This window comes from Macaca nemestrina, chromosome 10 (genome assembly GCF_043159975.1).
Source record: "Macaca nemestrina isolate mMacNem1 chromosome 10, mMacNem.hap1, whole genome shotgun sequence".
NCBI classification, from domain to species: Eukaryota; Metazoa; Chordata; class Mammalia; order Primates; family Cercopithecidae; genus Macaca; species Macaca nemestrina.
The window spans coordinates 74,314,436-74,341,477 of record NC_092134.1 but is presented as its reverse complement, the minus strand read 5'-3'; the positions used below and the strand labels follow the sequence as shown (position 1 = coordinate 74,341,477).

General features: G+C 35.3%; 1 pseudogene; it reads left to right on the top strand.

Moving 5' to 3' along the window:
• Window positions 1-24,943: 24,943 nt before the first annotated feature.
• On the top strand, window positions 24,944-25,684 carry LOC105474372 (small ribosomal subunit protein eS6-like; annotated as a pseudogene).
• The last annotated feature ends 1,358 nt before the right edge of the window (window positions 25,685-27,042 follow it).

Below are 27,042 nucleotides of genomic sequence, written 5' to 3'. Positions count from 1 at the left end.
AAATGTGGAAAGTTTTTATACCTACTTTCTCTTCACCCCAAGAGGACACTGTGGGAACTATAAGGAAATATTTTGTTGAAAGGAAAGAGTTCAAATTTTGCTTTAACGTATCCTTAGCAAGAGCAAGCCATTTGTTCTCTTAAACTCAAAGTATAGTGTCCCATGGGGACGGGGCCAGTCGGATTTGCTCTCCAATCCAATTCTTAGTGATGGGCTTAGACTAAGAAGGCTGAGTAAATGTTGAAGAAATAATTTTTGCACAGCTTCACTGAAGAATGAAATGATTGGGAGAGAGGATTAAATAATTTTATAATGGTTCGTTACTCATTATTGAAACATGTCTTCCTATAAAAAATATTTTCATACTTAAAGATAGTATACTTCTTTGTGGATAAAGTATTTAAGTTCATAAATTCATATATGTCATTTGAAAACCAAATTTGGAAGCAAAAAAAATTAAATGTAAATATGAAATTTCTGCTTTCAACCCAGATGGAGTAAGAGGGACTAGATTTACCCTTCCCCCACCCATGTGAACTAGAAAACAAGGTGAAGTATATGAGAAACACTGAGGATCTGGCTCAGTGTTTGGTATTGATGGACAATGAACATTGAGAGATGAGAAACGAATGGTGTGAGTCCTATGATTGCCTCGGGTCACTGCCTTGATAGAGTTTCTAGGCCATGGTTTAAGTAGAGAGAACCTAGGCAGAGCTTGGTGGACTGCCTGAGTTGGGGAGATGGAACTGGGAATATGGAGGGATAAAAACACCTGCAGTTCAGGGGACAGGATTCAAGAGGATAGCAGGTCGCGTGGGGAGAAAAAAGTTTAAAGATCATAGGAGTCCCATTTGAATATTTGGCAGACTATTGATAGGCACGTGTGTGAGAAAAGTACCTGAGGCTGACAAAGAGCCATTTGAGAGTATCAGTGGGTAGAGAGCCTAGCACTCTCACAGGGTTGTGAATAATACATACCGGTCAGACTCAAAAACCTTATAATTCACAGGGCACTGGGCAGAGAACTCAGAATGGTCTTGCCTCATTAGAAGGGACTAATTAAACTTAGGCTAAGTGCTGTTCTGATCTTACCTAGCACACCTTAAAAGAAAGACGTGAAAGAATATTTTTAAGTGACTTAAGTGCATCCCAGAACAAAGTTTTTAAATATTTGTAGTAAAACAAATATATCTAGTACCTGATATGACAAAATTTCTAATGTTGGCATCAATCGAATATTACCGGGTCTGCAAAGAAACAGAAATAATATGTTATCATATTACTGATTATCATATTTTTCTTCATAATACATATTACCATATTTCTCTTCTTAATACTGAAGAGAAAAATCAGTTAGTCAAAAGCAACCCAGAATTATAAGGCAATGACATTAAGACAGTTATTATGATTGTATTCCATATATTTAAGAAGTTTGATAGAGACCAGAAAGATACAGAATCATCCAAATTGGACTCCAAGAGAGTAAAACTACAATTTCTAAGATCAAAAATACACTGTATAGAATTGACCAATTAGACATTACAGAGGAAAGATTAGTAAACTTGAGGACATAGCAATAGAAACGATCCAAAATGAAATACAGGGATAAACTGTATAAAATAAATAAAGCATCTTTGAACAATGGGACAACTTCAAGAGACTGATATATGAGTAATTGAAGTTATTGAAGTGGGAGAAACAACAAATATTTGAAGACATAATAGCTGAAAAGTTTCCAAATTGGATGAAAGCTGTAACTACACATCTACAAAACACAATGAATCCTAAGCACAGAAGTATGAAGAAAACTAAACCTTGACATATTATAATGAAATTGCTCAACATCAGTGATAAAGAGAAAATTATAAACGCAGCCACAGGAAAAAAAGATGTTATATAGAAAGGAAAATTGTAAGAATGACAGTAGATTTCTCTGAAAACAGTGCAAGTCAGTGGATCAATTGAAAGAACTGCAAGGAAAAATACACAAATCCACAGTGATATATCAAGATTTCAATATACTGTCTCTGTTTGATGCATAAGTCAGAAAGAATATGGAAGCCTTGAAAAATACTATCAACCAATTTGACCTGGTTAACATGTATGGAATATCCACTACCGAACAAGCGAATAAACGTTTTTCCCAAGTGCTCACCAAACATTTACCCAAATAGACCATATTCTAGACCCCAAAATAAGTCTCAATAGATATATTGAGACTGCAAAACTCATGCCTGTAATCCTAGCACTTTGGGAGGCTGAGGTAGGCGGATCACCCGAAGTTGGGAGTGCGAGACCAGCCTGGCCAACATGGTGAAACCTGATCTGTACAAAAAATACACAAATTAGCTGGGAATGGTGGCACATGCCTGTAATTCCATCTACTCTGGAGGCTGAGGCAGGAAAATCACTTGGGAGGCGAAGGTTGCAATAAGCTGAGATCGAGATCGTGCTACTGCACTACAGCCTGGGCGACAGAGTGAGACTTTGTCTCAAAAAACAAAAAACAAACAAACAAACAAAAGTTATATGGGAAATTCCCAGATATTTAGAAATCAAATAACAGACTTCTGAATAATTCGGAGGTCAAGGAATAAATAAAAAGTGAAATTAGAAATTATTTGAATTGAATGAAAATGAAAATAGAACATATAACAATTAAATGCTGCCACCTTAAGAAACTAGAAAAAAAAAAAAAAAGAACTAATTAAACCCAAAGTAAGGAGAAGAAAGAACATAATAAAAGTTGTAGTGGGAATCAATCATTGAAATAGGAAACTTAAAAACAATAGAGAAAAAATAAGTGAAAGCAAAAGCTGGTTCTTTGAGAAGACAAAGAAAATTGATAAACCTTTGGTCCAAATGATTAAGAAAAAGGGAAGAAGAGACCAATTGTCTATATCAAGAATAAGAGCAATAACATGACTCCAGATTTTACAAATATTAAAAAGATAACTTTATAGGAATAAAGTCAACATCTTAGATAAAATGGTCAAATTCCATGTAAACCACACATTGTTAAAGCTCTCTCAAAAAGAATTAGATAACTTGAATAGTCATAGTAAAGACATTGAAGTTGTAATTAAAAATCTCTCCACAAAGAAAACTCAGGTCAGACATCTTAACTAGTGAATTCTATCAAACATTTAAGAATGACATAAAACAATTTTAAAAAAACTTTTCCAGAAAATTTAAGAGGAGAGAATCCTTCCCAATGTATTCTATGAGACTGTTATTATCCTGATTTCAAAATCAAACACATCACAAGGAAAGAAAACTATACATCATTATTTATCGTGAGCACAGACACAAATTTTTTAAAAAAGTTAAACAAGTCAAATCTAACAATTTATAAAAAGAATAATACTTTGTCACTAAGTAGGGTTTTCCAAGGAATCCCGTGTTGGTTTAACATCTCAAAATCAATCACTGTGATTTATTTTGACCTCCTGGTCTCAAGGGTTTCTCCTGTATCAGCCTCCTGAGTGGCTGGGACTACAGATGCAAGTCACCACACCTGCCTAATTAAAACAACTTTTTTTTTTTTTTTTGTAGAGATGGAATCTCTCTATGTTGCCTAGACTAATGTATTAATTAATTAAAAACTATACAAGTATCTCAACAGATACAAAAAAACTTTTAACAAAATTCAACATTGATTCTTGGTAAAAACTGTTATCCAAGTAGGAATAGAAAGCAGTTCTTCAATCTGCTAAAAATCATCTGTAAGAAACCATCAGCTGTTGTCATAATTTTGAAAAGCTGAATGATTTCCTCCCTAAAACGAGATACCGTACGAACATTTCCACTCTCACTATTCCTACTCAGTACTGTCCTATAGGTTCTAGCCAAAGTAATGAAGGAAGAAAAAGAAGTAAAGATAGCTGGATTGTAAAGGAGGAGGTAAACTGTCTTTAGTCACAATTGACATAATTGTCTATGTACAGATTTTGATGGAATCTACCAAAATAATTACTAGAACTAATATATAAGTTTAGTAAGTTTGTAGGACATAAGATCAAGACACAAAAATAAATTGTATTTCAGTATACTATAAACTAATGAGTAAGTATTAAAATTAAGAAAACAAATTTTCTTACAGACAGTAGCATCAAAATATAAAATACTTAAACATAAATCTAACAATAATGTAGAAAATTTGTACATTGAAAATGACATATTTATGATGAACTAAAGGAAAAAGAGACCAAAATAAATGGTGAATTATTCTATATTAGTAGGCTAAAAAACTCACTATTGTTAAGGTATCAATTCTCTTCTAATTGATTTGTAAATATAGTGTAATCCCAATCAAAATTTCAGTGTAGACTGTCTTTTTAGAATTTGACAAACTGATTATAAAAGTGATTTGAAAATGGAAAAGACCTAGAATTGCTCAACACTATTAAAAAGAACTCAGCCTACAGAATGGGAGAAAATTTTTGCAGTCTACTCACAAAGGGCTAATATCCAGAACCTATAAAGAACTCAATCAAATTTACAAGAAAAATACAACCCCATCAAAAAGTGGGCAAAGGATATGAACAGACACTTCTCAAAAGAAGACATTCATACAGCCAACAGATTATGAAAAAATGCTCATCATCACTCGCCATCAGAGAAATGCAAATCAAAACCACAATGAGATACCATCTCACACCAGCTAGAATGGCAATCATTAAAAAAATCAGGAAACAACAGGTGCTGGAGAGGATGTGGAGAAATAGGAACAGTTTTACACTGTTGGTGGGACTGTAAACTAGTTCAACCATTGTGGAAAACAGTGTGGTGATTCCTCAAGGATCTAGAACTAGAAATACCATTTGACCCAGCCATCCCATTACTGGGATATACCCAAAGGATTATAAGTCATGCTGCTATAAAGACACATGCAATGTTTATTGTGGCACTATTCACAATAGCAAAGACTTGGAATCAACCCAAATGTCCATCAGTGACAGACTGGATTAAGAAAATGTGGCACATATACACATGGAATACTATACAGCTATAAAAAAGGATGAGTTCGTGTCCTTTGTAGGGACATGGATGCAGCTGGAAACCGTCATTCTCAGCAAACTATCGCAAGAACAGAAAACAAAATACCGCATGTTCTCACTCTCAGGTGGGAATTGAACAATGAGATCACTTGGACACAGGAAGGGGATCATCACACACCGGGTCCTATTGTGGGGGGGCAGGGATAGCATTAGGAGATATACCTAATGTAAATGACTAGTTAATGGATGCAGCACACCAATATGGCACGTATATACATATGTAACAAACCTGCACATTGTGCACATGTACCCTAGAACTTAACGTATAATGAAAAAAAAAAAAAAAGAAAAGAACACAATTGGTGGACTTAAACTCTTCCTGATTTCAAGACTTAATATAAAGCTACAGTAATCAAGACAGTGTGGTAAAAGTGTCAAGATAGATATAGATCAATGGAAAAGAACAGAGTCCAGAAATAAATCCACATACATATGAAGAATTAATTTTCAATAAAAATGCAAAGGCAATCTAGTGAAAAGGGAAATATTTTAAACAATGATGCTGGAGCAATTGGATATACATCTACAAAACAGTAAAAAATCAACAACAACAACAACAACAAAACAACTTTAATCCATACCAGGCACCAAACAACAACAAAAAAAATGGATTATAGTTTTAAATGAAAAACCTACAACTATAAACCTGCTAAAAGAAAGCATAGGAGAAAATTTTTGTAGCTTCGAATTGAGCAAACATTTCTTAGCTAAAGCACTTAAAGCAAAATCTACACAAGAAAATGTTAAGAAATTGGACTTCACAAAAATTTAAAACTTCTGGTCTTTGACACGGTTAAAAAATGAATGAAAAGGCAAGCTACAGCCTGGGAGAACATGTTTACAAAACATGTTTTTCATAAAGGACTTGTATTCAGAGTATATTTTAAAACTCTCAAAATTTAATAACAAGAAGAAAAATCAATAAAAAGAGGCAAATCATTTAAACAAACACTTCACCAAAGAAGATAGTACAGATGGCCAATAAACACATTAAAGGACTCTGGATATTATTAGTCCTCAGTGAAATATAAATAAAAATCACAATAAGATTACAGTATAAACCTATTAGAATGGCTATGAAGTGAAAAAGACTGAACTTACTAAATTGGCTATGATATAGTAAGAATTCACTTTGGAAAACAATTTGGTAGTTTCATAAAAAATTAAAGTATGTAGCTACCATGCAATGCACCTGTTCCACTCCTAGGAATTTACCACACAGAAAAGAAAACATGTGTCCAAATGTCTACATGAGGGTTTTGTTTTTGTTTTTGTTTTTGTTTTTAACCAGCTTTATCTGTAATGAGAACAAACTAGCAACAACCCAAATGTTCATCAATAGGTAAATGGATAAACAAATTGTAGTATATTTATATAATATAATACTACTCAGCAATATAACAGTATGAACTATTGATGAATACAAGAACATTTATGAACATGGGTGATTTTGAGTTAATTGTGCTAAGGCAAAAAAACCAGGCAAGGTAAAGTAAATACTATATATACTGGAGTACTGTACCATATGATTTCATTTAGATAAAGTTTTAGAATTAAAATTAGCAAATTAAATGTCGTTTTGATATAATATTAAATTTTTCAAATTTATTCTATAATGGATATGGGAAATCTCAATAATTCCTTTGTACAGAAATGCATAATGCTTATGTCAATTCTGTTTGTTTGTTTATTTATTTATTTATTTATTATTATTATACTTTAAGTTCTAGGGTACATGTGCATAACGTGCAGGTTTGTTACATATGTATACCTGTGCCATGTTGGCGTGCTGCACCCATCAACTCATCAGCACCCATCAACTCGTCCTTTACAGCTGGTATAACTCCCACTGCATTCCCTCCCTTCTTCCCCCTCCCCATAATAGGCCCCAGTGTGTGATGTTCCCCTTCCCGAGTCCAAGCGATCTCATTGTTCAGTTCCCACCTATGAGTGAGAACATGCGGTGTTTGGTTTTCTGTTCCTGTGATAGTTTGCTGAGAATGATGGTTTCCAGCTGCATCCATGTCCCTGCAAAGGACACAAACTCATCCTTTTTTATGAGAATGAATTATTTGGGATTTTAGATCATTTTTAAACCGGCTTGTGAGAGTATTGTCTTTTGGGAATCTTTGACCAAAATTGAGGAATGTGAAGTTCAAAATAGATTTTTCTTTTTAGTTTTCTCACAAAGATAGTTTATTCCTCTGACTTAAATTGGATGTTTGGCATAAAACTATCAAGTAAGCTTCATGCAAGAAATTTTATAGAATATGATGGCTTCAGAGAGCTGTAGACATCAATGTTTATGATTTTTTCTTTCTGATTTTTTTTTCTGAAGGAAACACAATGGGGCAAATATGATCTGCATAGCTCCACCCTTTGTGAACATCCTTGAGTTGGAAATGTGCTGTGAGAGGCACATGTCAACCTTCAGAAGCTATAGTGACTTGTCTAGGTATAGGGACCATGTTCTGACAATGGAAAGCTCCCCTGGGAATGTTTACAAAGTGAGAGTTCATTTTGACTCAGCCTCTGTATAATTTCTAAAATATTTTAAACCAGATTTCATGTTATTTTGATTTTCAAATGAAGAATAAATTCAAATGTTTATGAGGCGTGAACTCATTCCTGAATTTCCCAGTATATCCCAATATGTGATTTCTTAGAGGTCATCGAAATGCCTCGTACTTGAAACCTCCAAGAGGTCATCTTGGAAGGCATTCTATACTAGCAACTTTGTTTTCTGGTGAGGCCATTGCACACATAGATTCTTCTTGAAGAAGTCTGAGATCATTTAGGCGGATTCACTATGATCCGTATCCTTTTACTAATCTTGTGAAATTTTCAAATTTTATTTATTTATTTTAAATTTATTTTAGAGACAATCTCACTATGTTATCTAAGCTAGTTTGGAACTCCTGACCTCCAGCAATCCTCCTGCCTCAGCTTGCACTTACAAGTGCAAGCCACCACAACTAGCTTAATTTTTCAAATTTTTGAATTTGTCAATAAGTTTTCCATTGGCATACCTTCACTTTATGTATGTATTTGTTTTAGACCTAAAATTGGTACAAAAAGCATCTGGGTTAGGAGTAAGCATGAAGAAAGATGTATAAGAATTGGCAGTAAAAATGAGCACAATGCAAAAATGTTCTTTTTTCCAAGGTTTATTTATTTATTTATTTTATTCATTTATTTTTTTTTGAGACAGAGTCTTGCTCTGTCACTCAGGTTGGAGGGCAGTGGCACCATCCCGGCTCACTGCAACCTCTGCCTCCCAGATTCAAGCGATTCTCCTGCCTCAGCTTCCTGAGTGGCTGGGATTACAGGTGCCCGCCACCACAGCCAGCTAATTTTTGTATTTTTAGTAGAGACGGGATTTCACCATGTTGGTCGGGCTGGTCTCAAACTCCTGACCTCAAGTGATCCACCTGCCCTCAGCCTCCCAAAGTGTTGGGATTACAGGCGTGAGCCACTGCGCCCAGCTAAAAATGTTCTTTAAAAATATATATACCTGTGTCCGTCCTCCTCACCTTCTTGAATAAAATTAAGGAGAAAAAATATCTATAATGTTAGGCTGCATTTAGGAAAAATGTATACAGCTGATAGATATAGATGGTTTTTCCAAATACCAAATATACATGCTCTACCATTGGTATCTGACTTGTGGAGGCAGTAGCCAATTGAAAAGGGTGATCATTACAGCATTTAAATTCCAAACATAGTTACAAATTAAAGGACAAATTTGGTAAGAGATAAGCTGATGTTGGCAAAAAACAAACAAACAAACAAACAAAAAAACTCCCAATATAGCTTTGTGGATCATGTTTTTGACAACACAAAGATTTCCTTAGTTCATGTTTAAGAAACAAGTGATCAGCAGTTCTTTCCAGTGAATCAGCAAAATGTCACATCTATATTGATGCCGATAACTCCATGTTTAATTGGATAGATTTGGTTAAATAATCTTCATAACAAGTTAGTCTTGAGCCAGCCATGGTAGTGAAAGTCACTAATTATTGCTATTGCTATCAATGAGACCCTTTTTTCTACAACTATTAAAGGGAAAGAAAGAAGAAGGTTGATAGTCACAGACAGGGTGTTTTCCTCCACTTCAGCTTTACAAGTTTCAGTTTTGTAGAATTAGAGCATCCTGTGTAATTATGCTTTTTGCCATTCTTCTGAGTAAACTTCCACAACTGTACAAATAGAGATCATAGGACACATCTTCAAAGCTAATTAAATCAACATGATGGGCTCCTACAGCTGCTTGGATTGTGTCTATGGCTTTCCAGTACGTAAAACAAATGTGTGGCCATGGAATAACAAACGTCTTGCTTTACTACCACAGTAACTTCCCTCCTGTACAAATCTTTACTTATTGACCATCAAGCACATTTTCCTCTATTTTTGTTCTATATTATGATCCACATTTTACACATTTTAAATAACATGTTTTAGTAGGGCAACTTTTTTTTTTCCTGAATACTCTTTTATTTACTTTGAAACAGTAACAGCTTAAGTATTACATATCGAGTGGAATAAGTCTTTTCTGCTAAAACTATGAACTGAAGGAAGAATATGATTCCTATAGCACTGTTAATATTTAAATTGTTTTTGTATCAGTTATCAATAGCCAAAGCACCAAAGTTTATTTTATGTTTATTATTTTATTATCTCCACTATGACCCTATGAGGCATTATTATCCTCAGTTATCGAAAGATGAAGCTAAAGAAACAAAGGTGGAGTGATCCAGGGAAGGGAAAACTGAGATTAATGTCCAGTTCTTTTGATTTCTACCTTAGCTTTCTTTGCATCCAAGTAGAATATTGGCTTTGGAAAATAATTGGGGCTTTTTTAATTGAGGGAATGGACTACATTCTACTGACTTTAAACAATTCCTTTTCATATTTATTGGCTAGATATCTGTGAGCAAATTGTGGTCATGTCCTTTTTTTCTTTTTTTGCCGACAAGGAGGTTTTCTTCTTTACAACTAAAGAAGGAAGTTTGGCTCATTTTTACTTATTTCTTTCAGAAATAAAAATCTCTCTCAGTTTGGCACATGTAACGCGTGATTTCTTCACTCCTCTCCCAAAAGTAAGGCAGTCAGGACACTTCGTGTAACTAAAGGCAAGACGATTTTCATGTGCTAGATAAAAGATAAGTCGTTAACCACTTTTGGTAAACTCTTTTTGTCCTTTATGCGATATTGTTCAGTAACCATGCACGCATAACACATTACATACACGCGTGCGCTCACAGAAACTTGCCAGATAGAGCTGAGGTGGAGCACAAGCCTCAAATTTCATGGAAGTGTTTTCTGTTTTGGGGCAGAGAAATCCTGTTCTTCTAAGCCATCTGGCTCCTATTAGTGCAGGTTCTGCTGTCAGTATTTACTTAAATAGGGAGAGGCTCTGTCTATGTCACCCTCAGGAGGATCACTATTTCATGGCTACATTGATTTAAGTTTTTATTTATCTGCTAGGACAAAATGGTAACACAAATGCCTTATGAGATATTTTCAGAGTTTAGTCCTAGTCTCTTAAATATAACTTCATTGTTCATTTCCGCCATAGTCTTTATAAACTAAAGCAATCTTAGTAGACCTTCAAAGCAACACAGGACAAGTTGTGACTATCGACATGACCACTGGAGAATGTAACTCTTTAAAATATTCTGTTCCGATTTTCCCTTCTTTTGTTAGAACTAGTACATTTTGCAATTCTGTTACCATCATTATAAGAAATAACATATGTGGTAATTAAGAACTTGGACTCAGGAAACAGACAGTCTGGGTTTGAATCCTAGCTGTACCACTTCCCTGCTGTGTGATCTTGAACATGTCACTGTACCTATCTGTGCTTTTGTCTGTAAAATTGATATCCTAATAATAGCTACCTCATATGTACTTGTGAAGATTAAGCAAATTAATATACATTTACTCTTTAAATAGTGTCTGGTACATGGGTGCTCACTAATTGCAAACTGCTATTTTATTACAGGAGAATATAAAAAATGATCTTAATGTGCTGTTTGAATGCATTTAATACTATTTCACCAAAGGTAATTTTAACTTAATAACTGTTAGAGTTACAAAGTATTTTCCATCTGTGTATTAAAAAAAAGACATGCAATTTCTTTTTAAGGCAACTCCAGTAATTGGATATTTCGAGACAAAGAAGGAAATAAGGTTACTTTATAACTAGACCCGTTGGGGTTAGATGTAAATTCATTTCAAATTCTTTCAGAAAATTCTGCTTTCTCTTTTAGTTATCCTCTTCATACTTCTAAAATAATATTCCCTTAGGTGGTAGGGAGAAGAACTTTAATCGCCATCTTCTGCGCTCCCTTACCCCAATTTTATTTGGCTAGCAAAAGTCTCCCAGGAATCTCAGTCAATGCCAGTCTCTCTCCCTTTCTCTGTTTTTCATGCTTCTCATCTCTCTCTCTCTCTCTCTCTTTCTTTATATGTATCTATCTCTGTCTCTCTGCCTCCAGCCCAATTTTCACTTCCCACGAGAAAACTTTTCACTGATCGTCCAGAAAGTGATTTTCCCTTCTTTGTGTCATTACCATATTTTGCTCATTATGCTCATTATGACTTATTATATTGCAATTACTATTTAATGTGTTTGTTTACCATGCTTGATTGTGACTTTCTTGAGAATACCAATTGTATTGATCTTTGCATTGTCAACATCTAGCACAGTGTCCACTACACAGCTTTTTTTTAATTCAGTACATATTTTTTGTACAGATACATTATGTAAGAAATGTGCATTGGGATTTGGCTAAAGATATTCCTAGATGTAATTGGAGAAGGTGTCTTTCAAATAAGTATTATTTGAAGAATACCAAGGAACCCAGTCCTCAAATTCGTCTTTTAATTGGCTTGCTGCAGTCACCTGTAATCCCCTACTAGGGATCATTTAAAGGTCTTGGTACATGTTTATCTATTTAAGACATTATCTTGTCCAGGATTAGTAAAAAATAACAAGCCAATAAGCCTATTAGCAAGGATTAGCTTATGTGAGACTGAAGAGATTGATAAATAAAAATGGTAAATTGTGATGTTAATAGGGTCTGGTGTATGGATTATTGGAGAGGGCATTGATCAGTAAGGGAGTGACTCAGAACCCTAAACACTTTGTAACTAGGAGCTGGCATAGAAGGGCATCCAAAGGTTGATAGGTATCCTGAGGGCCAACTTGGCTTATGTTGCCATTAAGCTTAGATTTGGCTTAACTGAGTCACAGCACTCAGAAAAGGGAGCTCCAGGTGAACATTTTGCTTGAGTCACTGCAGCTCTCCTCTGTCCTACAAAGGTGGAAAACCAATGTCCATGTGCTAGAGCTCACTGGGCCCATTGCAGTTATACAGGACAGGCATTGCTTACTCTTAGAAAAATAAATTAGATTCAATAGTGGGTTGAAAGTTTAAAAAAAAAGATCATAGTTTAATATAAGACAGATACTCTGCCTTGTTATTTCTTGATTCTCTGCTCATTAGAGTTGCTCAGAAAGTTAATCTATCCACACACAATTCATCACATGTGTTTACATTTCAAAAATATATTGAGATGGGAATTATTGGTTTTATAAGCCCTGTCTGTCTGACTATTAAATCATTTGCAGACTGTCAAACAACATTCACTTTGGAGGGGTTAGAAGGTCCTAGAACCGCACTGCCCCCATTTCCTTCACTGGAAAAAGCTGTTGATATATGAAAAATAGGTGTTTAAATAAGCTACCTGCTTTTGAATAGAAATACTCCAGGCATTTTAAGCCACATGTGCAGTTGGATAGAGGACTTCACATATAACTTTTGGAGCCAGTTTTATACAATGTTTATTCTCTGGCTAAAATTTAACCACATTTGGAAATTCTATGAACTTTTAAATGAGTGCTCTATCATTCTATCATTCTGGGGCCAGTTTTTGTAGCAATAACTGCAGCATCTTCTGATTTACCCCCTCCCCCCTCCCTATCCATTTCCATAGGTACAAATAACAGTGCCTAGCCTGTCTTTACCTTTCCATGATCTGATACATCAGAGAAAGAATTGTCTTCGAGTACAATTTTAGAATATGCTGTTTCTTTTACTTTTATACACATACAATGGCTCTTCCCTCATATTAAGTCCCTACTTTAATTTTGTGGCTCAGGACCTTCTACTGTTTCTCAAAACTATAGACTGCCCTCTGGGTTACATTCTAGCTTATATCCTTTATTCTACCCAAAAAGCACCCACTTCCTACTCCCCTTACCTCACTGTCCCTACAGTTAGCTTATTTTTAAGCCATTGTGTTCTATCCTCCATGTCTAGAAATTCTTCCCTCTTCATCTTAGCCATTGTTTCTCTCTTTCATATAAGCCTTTCCACTGAGGCACCGATCAAAATAGCCTGTGGCTTTTCAATATTTAAATGTGTTTATGAAGAACTACAATGTAATCAGTTACATCAACCAATCGATCAACTGTTTAATGATCACTATGTTCTTACAGTGTGGTAAGCATTAGAAAGATTAAAAAATAGTTATTATAAAATATAGTTTTTTCATATATTATAAAAATACATGGATTATTATGAAATATGGTTTTTTGTCCTCAACTGTGATATAATTATGACTTGAGCACAGTGTTAACATAATGAAATTCCAAATACTGTGCTATAGATACAGTTAAATATGGTAGAACTCAATGGGTTAAGAACACTGCTCTAAACCCTAAGGACATTCAGCATTCAGTCTCTTAAGCAACTTTTTTTCCATTAGATTATTGGTGTCCTTCCTTCAGGACCAACCCTACCAGGTTCTAGCTTTCTGAGCTGTGCAATATGTTAGCCATTTGTCACATGTGGCATGTGGCTAAGGAACATAAAACATGTGACTAGTGTGACTGAGGAACAGAAATTTAATTTCATTTGATTCTCATTAATTAAAAATCAATTTAAAAATTCAATTAAATTCAATTTTTAGAAAACTTTTACATACATTTGGAGCAACTGAAGTTCATAAATCTACTTTTCCAACTGTAAATTTTATAAATCTAAATAAAGACCAGCATTACCAGTGAAAATTCATCACCAGAATTGAGATGTGCTGCATGTGTACGTGTCAACTGGATTGTGAAGACTTAGTATAAAGAAAATAATGTAAAATACCTATTTTTAAAATATTGATTGCATGTTGAAATGAGGGTATTTTGGATACATTGGGTTAAATAAAACACATTCCTAAATTTTATTTCACTTTATTTTTACTTTAAAAAAAGTGACTACTAGAAAATTTGAAATTACACATATGGATTACATTGTATCTCAATAAGACAGCACTGTTCTAGATAAACCAGATCCGTACTAGATTTGTACATGTCCCTGAACCCCAAGGCCAGCTATTTCCATGATGTCTCTTGGTCACCCAGAGGTCTAGTGCATTTTGGCCTTCTGCTGATTCTACCATATTAATCTACGGGTAGGTTGTATTTAAAAACAGTTCTGTATTATCATGTGCTATTGTAGTGAAATATAGTGAAATACAGACTTCTGCTCAGATGACTGTCTCTTGATCTAAATGTTTTTATATCCTTCTTGTTCACTCTTTTCTTTTGCTACAATGGCTTTAGTCTCTGTACTAGGCTTTCTTCTTCTTCCTCAATGTTTTGTGAGAAAGTGAGTTGCTTTTTGGCTTTAGCTTCTTGTCACAATCCTTCCATTTCTGGGACAAATTTGTTCTTGGCTTTGGGCCCTTCCTTTCTGCACCCCTCCCACTGTAGCAGGTCAACTAAAGGATAATAAGAATCTTCGGGGAAACTGCTCAGGTTCCATGTGCATAAATCTAAGCAACATAGGCAGTGTTGCACTCACGATATTTGCAGTGCATAAGGCTCTGGGGCCCTGTGCTTTTTAATTTTTATTTCCTTAAATCTATTGAACATGGTCTTTAAAATTCATGTTTACCTCACCATCCCGTTATTTATCATTAATCAGATTTAGATCCAACTGGAAATTTCCTTAGGCGATTCCTCTTTTCCTTGGAGATGAATTCCAACATCCTTGTCATATCATTTAACGTTCTACACCATTTGACCCCAGCTGAATTGTCCACTTTGACCTCCAGAACCTAACTGTAGCACATCATGGTCTCTTTCTTTCTTGGCCCTCCTACCATTATTTTTTTATACCACATTTATAATGTAGCTCTTTCTGATTTTCAGTTAAATAGAGATAACTAACTAAGTTAACTGAGTTATGAAACTGCAACAATAACAATAACAGTACAATAACAATAGTTGACATTCATATAGTGCTTAGTGTGTGCTAGGCACTGTTCTAAACACTTCATATACATCTACTCCTTTCATCTTCCTTCAGTAACCTGTAAGTGTTGTTATTATCTCACTTCACTGAGCGAAAGGTTGAAATACAGCAGATCCTTGAATAACATAGTTTCTTTCAACATTATTTCATTTTAACACTGATGAGAAAAAAAACTCCACTCTGGCAGGGGCCACTGTGTGTGTAGAGTTTGCACATTCTCTCTATGTCTGCTTGAGTTACCTCCAGGCACTCTGGATTCCTTCCACATCCCAGAGGCATGCACATTAGGTGAACTGCATCTGCATGGCCCGGGTGTGAGTGTGGGTGTATGTGAGTGTGCCCTGTGATGGAATGGTGTCCTGACCAGGGTGGGTCCCAGGCTTGCGTGCCAGGAGAGGCTCCAGCCATCCAAGACCTGAACTGGAATAAGTAAACAATCATCATACTTGCTTTTGTTAATCTTTCTTAAATGTACGTGTTACTCACATTTATTTCAATGTTTAATACTAGAAGTGTTTGAGGTCTTTATTTAGAAGTTTAGTGATGTTTTTGTGACCAGAAATATAGGAACTTATCTCTTTCTTATGTCAGTAACCTATGATAAAATGTTTTGCTTAAAGTCAGTTTCTGAGAATCTATGGATGACGTTAAGGGAGGATTTGCTGTATAGGGAAGTTAAATAACGTGAACAAGACCACATAGCTAATAAAGGGTAGAACTAGTATTTCAACATAGGCGCTCCAGCTTTAGAGTCTATGCTTATGTATTTGAGCTAAATCATTTTGGAAACTTTGTCTCAGGCAATTTACATAGATTTTCTCGTTTAATCTTCACAACAACCTGTGGGGAAAGCTATTAGAACATAAAGTAACAAAAATAATTTTGGAAGCAAAAGAGATTCCACTAGACTAGACATATGGCATTTACTCCCAAAACATTAGTTTTGACAGTGCCCTACATCAGAAGTCAGTAAACTACCAGCCTGCAGGTCAATTCTGGTCCACTACCTGTTTATGCAGATGAAGTTTTATTGGATCACGCTTTTTCATGTATGTGATAACTATGGCTACTTTTGCATTACAATGGTGGGATTGAGTAGTTGAGGCTGAGACTCTATGGCCCAAAGCCTAAAATATTTTCTGACTCTTTACAGAAAAGTTTGCCAACCCTTGCTTTATACCATACCTGAAGAGTAAATGAACGTTGCTATTAATGTTAAGATTATACAATAAAAGAAGTGCTTGTTTACTGCTTCCTGCCCAAACACCCTTTTTTTTTTTTTTTTTTTTTTCTGAGATGGAGTCTTGCTCTGTTGCCCAGGCTGGAGTGCAGTGGTATCATCTCAGCTCACTGCAACCTCCATCTCCCGGGTTCAAGTGATTCTCCTGCCTCAGACTCCCAAGTAGCTGGGATTAGAGGTGCACACCACCATGCCCAGCTAATTTTTGTATTAGCTGATGAAACCTAGACAGGGTTTCACCATGTTGGCCAGGCTGGTCTCGAACTCCTGACCTCAAGTGATCCACCCAACTTGGCCTCCCAAAGTGCTGGAATTACAGATGTGAGCCATGCCTCCCCGTCCCAAACCACTATTTCTTTGAAGACCTTCTTTATATTCTCTGAGGGGAGATTAGGTGCTTCACTAAGAACTAATGGTTTTATCACTTCCTGTGGCTCACATCAGCACAGCAGCCCTTCGTCTCCCATATCATATTGATTCTTTCTATGGCAGGTGTCATGCTGTTTGATTAAACCGATATGTTCTTGAAGAGCTGATGTAAATCAAAGTTTGGAACATTGAAACACATTTTCTGTTCGTTTATATTATAATTTGTGTGATGTTTTATCTACTTGAAAGGACACATAACTCTCTATAAAATGTTATGTGGCTGCTCTTTCATGATGCCTTCCTACCACTCCCCCCAACTACTAGCACTCATGTTTCTGTCCATTTGTCATTGTTCTATAGAAGGAGTTGAATCCCATTGTGAAAGCTACTATTTAAAAACAAAAAAACAGGTATAATGATTCATAAAATGCATAATATTTTTCTGATGGAAAGAATTGACCTATTGAAATTTAGTATTAATATTTTCTTAAACTGAGACACCCCTATTGTGAGCAACAATGAATGTTTATGAACTACCTCTTTTATTTAAAACATTGTATTAAATAGTGTTGATTTTTCATCATTATTAAATGATACCAACCAATGGCAATGCTGAAATAATAAAAAACCATCTTGTTATATTTATCAAAAAATAACAATAAATTACAAGAGGACTAACCATGTACTGGCATTTCGCTAAGTGCTTAACATGTATATGACTTAATTATCCCTTTAACTCTATGAATTCCATTCTATTTTGGTCCTCGTTTTGCAATGCATACTTTGCAGTGTCTACTTTATAATGTATATTTGACATTAATCAAGGAAAAACAATACAATTGTTTGAAATTAAGCATATAAAAGAGAAGGTTAATTGATGGGTTTCTTTAATTTTCTAAGTGATGTGTAATGCTGTATATCTAAGAGCATTATGATTTTTTTTTTTTTTTTTTTTTTGAGACGGAGTCTGGCTCTGTCGCCCAGGCTGGAGTGCAGTGGCCGGATCTCAGCTCACTGCAAGCTCTGCCTCCTGGGTTCACGCCATTCTCCTGCCTCAGCCTCCCAAGTAGCTGGGACTACAGGCGCCCGCCACAGCACCCGGCTAATTTTTTGTATTTTTAGTAGAGACGGGGTTTCACCGTGTTATCCAGGATGGTCTCGATCTCCTGACCTTGTGATTCGCCTGCCTGGGCCTCCCAAAGTGCTGGGATTACAGGCGTGAGCCACCGCGCCCGGTGAGCATTATGATTTTTTAAAAAGCTTTAGTGATACACCTAAAAAACAAAGAGTTCCATGAATAAGGGATTACATTTGGGATACTAGAAGCTATCTTTTTAAGACCAGAAAAATTGAAAAATGTGAGATGAAATCTATATATCTGTGGGTCATTCATTTTTTATTTAGCATTTATTTATTGAATACTATAGTCCATTTTCTCATGAATCTTATATTTATGAACAGGGATGTATTCAACAAGCAAGTAAACATATTAAATTGATGATTATGAAAAGGGCTTCACACAACATGAACGGAGTGGTAATGTAAATAACAATAGAGATGACCATATAGGTTAGACATAGGAAACTCCTCTGAGAGGAAAAACCTTAAGCTTGTAGCTTGAGAACGAAAAAGAGCCTGCCATGGAGAAGGTATGGGAGCAGGTGGCACTTGTAAGTAGAAGGAACAGCATATTCTAAGAATATCAGTTAGTCTTGGAGCTAACAAGGAAAGAGCTTGACTTTAAACTCATTGATCCATGGGCTTTTTCCCCTCCCAGGAGACACTTCTGTGGCCCATCCATCTTTGGGCTTCTACAAGGAAACTTACAAAAGTTTATTAAATGTTTCCATCATCAGAATAATTAGCAATTATGGTAACTGCATTTAAAAATAACTAAAATATTTATATTAACTAATGTAGAAAATGTCTTTTTAAAAATCTCAAACTTTTATAATAATATGAATGCATTGTATACCCATCAGCAGACTCCCGGAGGGCCAAATGTAAGGTCACCATGGAGCAGCTATAATCCTTGTTCTTTAAGTCAGTTCCCAGCTCAGCATTCTGTCAACTCTATTTGTTTAGGCAATTTACATAACCTCTCTGGGTTTTAGTTTACTCATTAGCAAAACAAGGATAAAGATGTGTATTTAAATATTAGTGTGAAAATTGTTTAAATATTTTGAACGTAACAGACGCACTATGCTTGGCAAGAAGTAGTCATTCGAATATTAATTTTGGTAGATCTTTTATGTATGTTAATAATAATGATTCATATTTATTGAGAACTTACTATAGACCAGGTGGTTTTCAAGAATTTTCAATGTTCTTAACTCATTTTATCCTCACAAAAATTCTATGAAATGATTCCACATGTTTTACATGTTTTCTTATCTCACATCTAAGGAACCTAAAGCTGGAGATTATGCAACTTGCCCAAGATCACAGAGCCAGTGAGTGGCAGAGCGAAGAATTCAACCCAGGTGGTCTGGCTTTGGAGCTTGTGCCCTTAATGACTGCCTTTTAAGTATGTTTTCTCATATAAAAAGAAATTGTTGAAAACTGAATCTTGTCAGTTTCTCAGGTAAGCAGCACAAAGCAATGTAGTACTTTGGGGTGAAATCTGAAGCTAAGAGAATGTGCTTACTTCACACAACCAATGCATGCAATGCATTCTGTTCATAAGTGACCTCTGCAGTAGATTAAGACCAGTTTTCAAAAGAAAAAAAAAAAGACAAATTGGCCATCAAGATATACAGCTTATTATTATAAAGAGTCCTGAATGTGTATCACATAAGGGATTTCCAGAGCAATTTATTGTCAAACAGATAACAGCATGTAAATTTCTAAGAATCAACCTGGCATCACTGGAAAAATCATACCCTTGAGGACTGGGTATTGTAGACAGTTCCACAGCAGCTGAATCATAAAGACCTTTATAGATCAATAACCCTCAACCTTGCTGCATTACAAAGCATCTTCATCAACAAGGAGAGTTTCAGGGAGCCACAAAAGCACAGTGGAATTATTGGAACAGGTGGGTTTTGTGTGTATGTATGTATTTTATTTTTCACAAGGTTATTGCTGGATAGACACATCATGACTTAATGTTGATATTCCAGAATAACGTAGAAAATGATACAACGGCTAAATGCATGTTACTGACTTTTTCCTCCTTTTCTGGGGCAATAGAATGCTTTTCATGCACATCCTTAAATCTAAATGAAGGATAAGTTATTGGAGTGCATTTAGTTTCAAACAACAATGTGCCCTGAGTTTTTATTCTGAAACTTTTTGTGTCCTTGAGCCTTGGTTGCTTCATCTGTAAACTTTAAAACAGTAACAACAGCTTTGTAAAATTCTTAATCCCCAAAGACATATCTCATTGAGCTACTTATCTGAGAAAAATATGACTGAGATGATTTATTTCATGGTAATTTGTTCCAAGTTAAGTTTAGATTGCTAGTTATCTTTCTTTACCATATTGCCTAACACAAGAGAAACAAGTAAATTCATACACCTATCTAATGAAAAAGTAAAAAGAAATTGTATTTTTTGAATGACGATGGTCGATTATTGCTGATCATATGAGACAGTGTTTGAAATATTATACAAAATGTTTAAGAGACATGTGAACTGAGGGTGATTTTTTAGGTTGCTTCCATTTAATTGTTAGATATTAATTAAGGAGTTTTCAAAGAAGAAATTTCGAGTGCCTCTCATATGGCAGATGTTTGATAATTCGTGTAGGAATTTATGTTCCACAATAGTTACAATGGCATTTTTATCACTGTGCTTCAGATGTGGTTTTGAGACTCAGACTCTTAGCTAACTAGTTGAAGTTAACAAAGGCTTTAAGTAGCAGAATAGGAATTAGAACCTGTACTTGTGTGAATTCCAAAGCTCTCCTTCCACTACCTTACTGCCTCTCTGTTTTAATTGCTTTGGAGTAATCTAGGCATAATCTATTTGCTTTAATCCTAATCAACTATTCTTCTGATTACATAATGTGGCATCTACAAAACTTGACTATGATGTGGTCGATTTGGCCCAGTGTATATACACCCAGATGCTTATATTTAAGATGGGGCCTGTAACCACAGACAGTTTAACTGATTTGACTGATTAATATAGCAAAAACAAGCAAAAGAAAAAAAAAACCCTTTAACATAGTTTTTAACTGAATTTACGAGTTTACTTGACTAAAACATTAGACCTGGAAAATATGTGTATGTCCAAAATATTTACACTTACATAGTAACGTAGAAATACTAAATTGTATCTACTCTATTTAGTAAAATATAACTATGAATTTAATAGTAAATATAATAAAATATGACATGAAGACATTGTTTTATAATGGCAATGAAGATTGTATCAAATTGATTAGATATACACATGGAAATATTTATGGGTAAAATGACATGATGTCTGGAATTTACTATAAAATATTCTAGCAAAGAATAAAACAATAAAAGGAACAAGACTGTTGAAAAATTGGTAAAGCTGAGTGATGAGTAGGTACATAGAGGTCGTCTTTTTCACATATGTGAAACTTCCACCATAAAGAGCTTGGAAAAACAATCAACTAATTATGTATACACTAGGTTGAGGCAAAGAAACAAGATAAATTTGATTGCTTTGATTGAATATTGGTTTAGACTTTTAGCAGTTTCATGTGTTGTTAAAAGGCATTCAGAATGCATATTCTCAGGATGTGATGACACTTTTCAATGTTTTAATAAGATGTAATTTAATAACATAAAGGTATGAATTTCAGGAAAACATGATAATGTATGTCCTTGACCAAAAGAGACTTGACTTTGGGATCACATCTAAATTCAAATTTTTATTCCGTTGAACATAACACTATAATATGACTGTAGTACAAATATTGTGTGTTTCCATTTGATTTTAATTAAAACTAAGACTTTCTCTGGAATAATATTTATATCCTAAAGAATGATGGCATATTGCTTCATTGTATGTCATTAGCCCTTCATAATTTTTTTCTTTTGTTCATCATTTAAAATGTCATTAAAACAATTACAGCCTACACTCTGCTGAATCATATAATTGGAGATGTCTTACTAAGATGAGATTTACTATGTAACTTTATTTTTAATATACAAAAACCCAACATTTTTTAGTTTTATGCTTTTAAAATGTGCAAATAAATGAGTTCTCTCTCCTTTATTGCTAAAAGAATAGTTTTTAATTACCTGCATTTTTTCACTCGTTTTTTGGGAGCATTTTTTTAAATCACCAAATTAAGTCACCACATTTTCTATTAAGCATCTTTCTTTGGCCTCAGGCAAATTGTGAGGTAAATTTGATTGTGGTTCCCTGCAAGCCTTTCTTCTGTGGTTTATCTCTTTCTTGTGGCATTCTTTTCCTCACAGGAGCATCAGAGTATCATTAGAGTTGAAGCTTGCTTTCCTTCACTGCTGGCCTCTTTTCCAGTCTCTGAATCTCTGTTGTCACTCAGTCTTTCAAAAAAACAAAAAAACGAGGAATCAATCAATTGCAAGTAGCCAATGCATGTATTTGGCATCTTGCTAATAAATATTAACAGTTTAAAGGTTAGCATGCCTTGGTAGATCTTCAAGGGAGTGCAGGAGTTCCAAGCCACACTTTCTTCATCTGTCAGTTTTAACCCAGATAAGCAATTTAATTTTCATATTAAATCAAACAGATATATTGGCAGCAGGAGGCACAATTTGCATTCATGTTAAAGCAATATTACAAGACTTCAAATAAATTTCAGATGAGAGGCGGGTTGTTTTGGGAGCTGCCCTCCAGTTCCAGGGTGTATGTATTCATTCTTCAGTTTTGTCCTCACCAGTGATGCCTCTGTGGAAAAGTTCGAGAAGGGCCAGAATGTGACCTCTCTCATGTGCATTTATGTTCTCTCTTGGTTTTAATGACATGGCATTTATGGCATTCTAAAAAACAGTGGAAATATAGATACTTTTGAAAAGGATGGGGATCTTACTGTTTTCAAATTGCTCCTTTATAGTTACTTTCACTTAATAGAGATTCTGGGGCATTGATTGCATGTGTATTTTGCTATTGATCTGACTTATTCAGAACACTTATAGAGATCAGCTATCTAGAGCACATGAACAAATCATTACTATAGAGACATGGTCATTGCCTTTTAGCAATGTACACCCTATCAAAGAAAATTAAAGAACAAAACCAAAAATCTATGTGTGCAATATTGTGTAAGATCAAGAGCTAGTTGGTACAGCTGCCACCAACAATTATTCAATATTTTGTGGAAATTAGAGGAAAGGCATGCTTCAGAACAGAGATTTAAATAACACATTCCTCCTTTTTCATGTCCTATATGAAATATATTAAAAAGTGCACCTTGTCCTAAAGTTTACTTTTCTTTTGATTATTTTTAAAAAGCAGTATCTGAAAGATAAAAAAAGTACAAAAATAAAACTATTTTCTCGGCTGAAATTCCATTGTACTCTAAATGATTTTCTCATTAATACTGAGAGTTTTATTAATCCAAAAATTGGACTTGGAAATTAATACAAAAATAAGTGGAAATGAAAAATAAAGCATGCTAAATGAACATTTCACTGGAATAGATGCCTGCCAGTGGTTAAAAACAAGAATCTCTGAGTTTGGATTTTCATTTAGTCTTTTGTATTATAGTTAATATGAAAATTAAAAAAAAATAGAGAGAAGCAGAAGGATCTTTGCTGGAAAATTGAATTCCTTGGGGAAAAGAAAACAACAGGAGAGAGACCAATTTAGTCGGGGCAAGTTATAATACACCAATCATGATGATTGATCCTGTGCAAGCAGAAAGCACATGGAAACAATTTAAATGTTGTCCATGAAACTACTGCTTTCAGACCTCATGGCATTTTATTTATCAGGATCACTGATTTCAGAGGCACCGTACAGCCAGGAAAGAATAAGAGGTTTGGGATGTTCCTTGGGATTCAAGGTGGAAAATGTACAAAAAGAAGGGAAGCGGTTGGTATCACTTCTTGTCTCTTTGTCTACTGCTTCTGTAATAGAATTTTCCTCTGAATCTTATATTCAATGCTTACTTTGAATAGTCCATGTAGGTGCATTTTGAGAATCTGGATAAGGCATTTTAGTTAGCTCCCCATCCTGTCCCTGTATTCAATTCTGTCTGGTGGGTAGGAATTCATTTAGGTGGGCTGCTTTCTGAAAACTAAACAAAAAAACTACCATTACTACCATTATGCAGGTTTTATATAGAAATACTCCGTTTTGAAAAATGACTCTTTCTTGCAGTCACTTGAAGGTAAGACAAGCTTTGTTTATACAGGCACATTTTTCTCCCTTACACATATGGAAGAAAAGTAAAACCATTGCAAAGTTATGACACTTCCAAGCAAATTCTTTTTATGATGAATTTCTTGCTTTTATTTAAGATAGATTTCCCCCCAATGTTTATATTTTGATTTTGAGGGAAAAAGTAACATTTTTGATGATGCCGTTTAGTAAAGGGATTATCTGATTCTCTAAGGTTCTTGGGGCTCATTGGGCTCAGGCAGGAATTTTTCAGTGGTATGCTAGACTGGTTCTGATTGTGAAGACTGTCAGAAACCTGTGATTTCTTGAAAGGAAGAAAAGCATTCCTCTCAGCTGCTAGTAGAATAGGATGTTTATTTTTAGTTGACTTACTTTTTTTTTTGGTTACAAAAATGGCAAAATGGGTGATTTGACTAAATTGACTCATTCAGAACACTTATAGAGATCAGATATCCAGAGCACATGAACAAACCCTTTTCTTTAGTTTTGCATTGGTATCTAAATTCTGGCTTTCCTGTTTACTGGATTAATATCACTAAACTTTAGCTTTGCCATCTAAAATGAAGAATAATAATACTACTTGCCTCATAGAGTTTTTGTGTTATTTAAATGAGATAATTTGGGAGACCAACATCAGCAGCTTCAAGATGAAGCTGAACATCTTCTTCCCAGCCACTGGCTGCCAGAAACTCATTTAAGTGATTGATGAATGAAAAATTCTTACTTTTTATGAGAAGCGTATGGCCACAGAAGTTGATGCTGACGCTCTGGGTGAAGAATGGAAGGGCTATGTGGTTTGAATAAGTGATGGGAATGACAAACAAAGTTTCCCTATGAAGCAGTGTGTCTTGACCCATGGCTGTGTCCATCTGCTACTGAGTAAGGGGCATTCCTTTACAGACCAAAGAGAACTGGAGAAAGAAAGCGAAATCTGTTAGTGGTTACGTTGTAGATGCCAATCTGAGCGTTCTCAACTTGAGAGAAGGATATTCCTGGACTGACTGATACTACAGTGCCTTGTTGCCTGGGGCCCACAAGAGCTAGCAGAACCCGCAAACTTTTCAGTCTCTCTAAAGATGATGTCTGTGAGCATGTTGTAAGAAAGCTCTTCAACAAAGAAGGTAAGAAACCTAGGACCAAAGCACACAAGATTCAGCGTCTTATTACTCCATGTGTCCTGCAGCACAAACGGTGGCGTATTGCTCTGAAGAAGCAGCATACTAAAAAAAAATCAGGAAGAGGCCGCGGAATATGCTAAACTTTCAGCCAAGAGAATGAAAGAGGCTGAAGAGAAGCACCAGGAACAGATTGTCAAGAGACACAGACTGTCCTCTCAGCGAGCTTCTACTTCTGTCTCAATCCAGTCAAAAATAAGATGTTTTGAGTAACAAATAAGATCAGACTAAAAAAAAAACCAGAGATAATTTATGACCTTAATGCCTAGCACATAAACATCAGCTATTATTCAGATTCATAACAATATATCTAGATTTCTATTCAACTTGTAGGAACAGAGTGAAAATGCCTAATTGCTTATGGGGAGAAAGAGAGGAAGGCATTTCTTCTTTCATTGTAGAGATTGAGAAACTTGGACACAGGGCATTCAAGGACACAGGTTATCTACTATGTGGCTTCTTTTTCTGTTTTGTTTCTACCATCCACATTTCTCCACCCCCGACCTTGCCAATCTCTTCTCTTTTTCTGTGTCTGCTTTCTCCTTGCTTACACTCCTCTTCCTCCTTGCTACTTGAAATTCCATAAAATATTTTTTCTTCCCTGGGCCTTTGGACATGCTGTTCTCTTTGAGGGGGATGGTCTTTCCCTCCAATCCCTCTGTTCATTGAATTTGAAATTATTATTCAAAGCAACATGTCTTGCTTCTATATTTTCTGATTCGCTACTGGGTGTTCTTTACGCTTCTGTGAGTACCACTTGTATTCTGAACCTATCTTCAAACCATTTCTTGAACTGTGATATTAGTTATTTATGTACTCGATTTTATATACAGACCAAATTGCATATTCTCTCTGAGTAATGGGATAGGAAAATGACATAGGTAGGCAGTATGAAGAGATCCCTTAAATAACCATTTCCAAATAACTCTATGGAAATGCTAATAGATATGAAAAGAATGCTGCTGACTTACTTTGAGGAAACTACAAGTACATCAATGTGGTAATACCGAAGGGAACCTTAGAATGACAGGATTTTAGAGAGGATCTTAGGAGGATGATAACAGGAAAACATTTAACTTCTCAGGGATTAAATTTCTCACAGATCTGAATTTCTGTGAGGATGCTCTATCACATCTTCCCTAGCCGTGATTTCTATGCCTTCTCAACCCTTGATTTCCAGGGTCTTCCTCAATAACAGAGCGTATGTGGATTCCTCCTGGGGATAATTATCCACCAAAGATGGGAAGGTACCATGGACAGCCTAGAAATTTATGAATCTCCAGTCCATTTTGTTGCCCACCCTGTGCTCCACTGAGTGACATCAGTGGCTGTGGGACATACTCTGCCATGAGGCAAACAGTAAATTGACACTACATCTACTTTCCAGAGTCCTGAATAAATAAGTGAGGGGCTAGGAGGGGAATATATGCTCTTGATGTCTTAGCATTTAAGTTATTCTTAGATATAAAATAATACTTATGGCAGGCTCTATCCCCCAGCTTAACTGATGCACAACAATCTTTCACTCAGCAACCAAGCTGGAAACTGTGCTCCTATTCTCACCCAGCTCC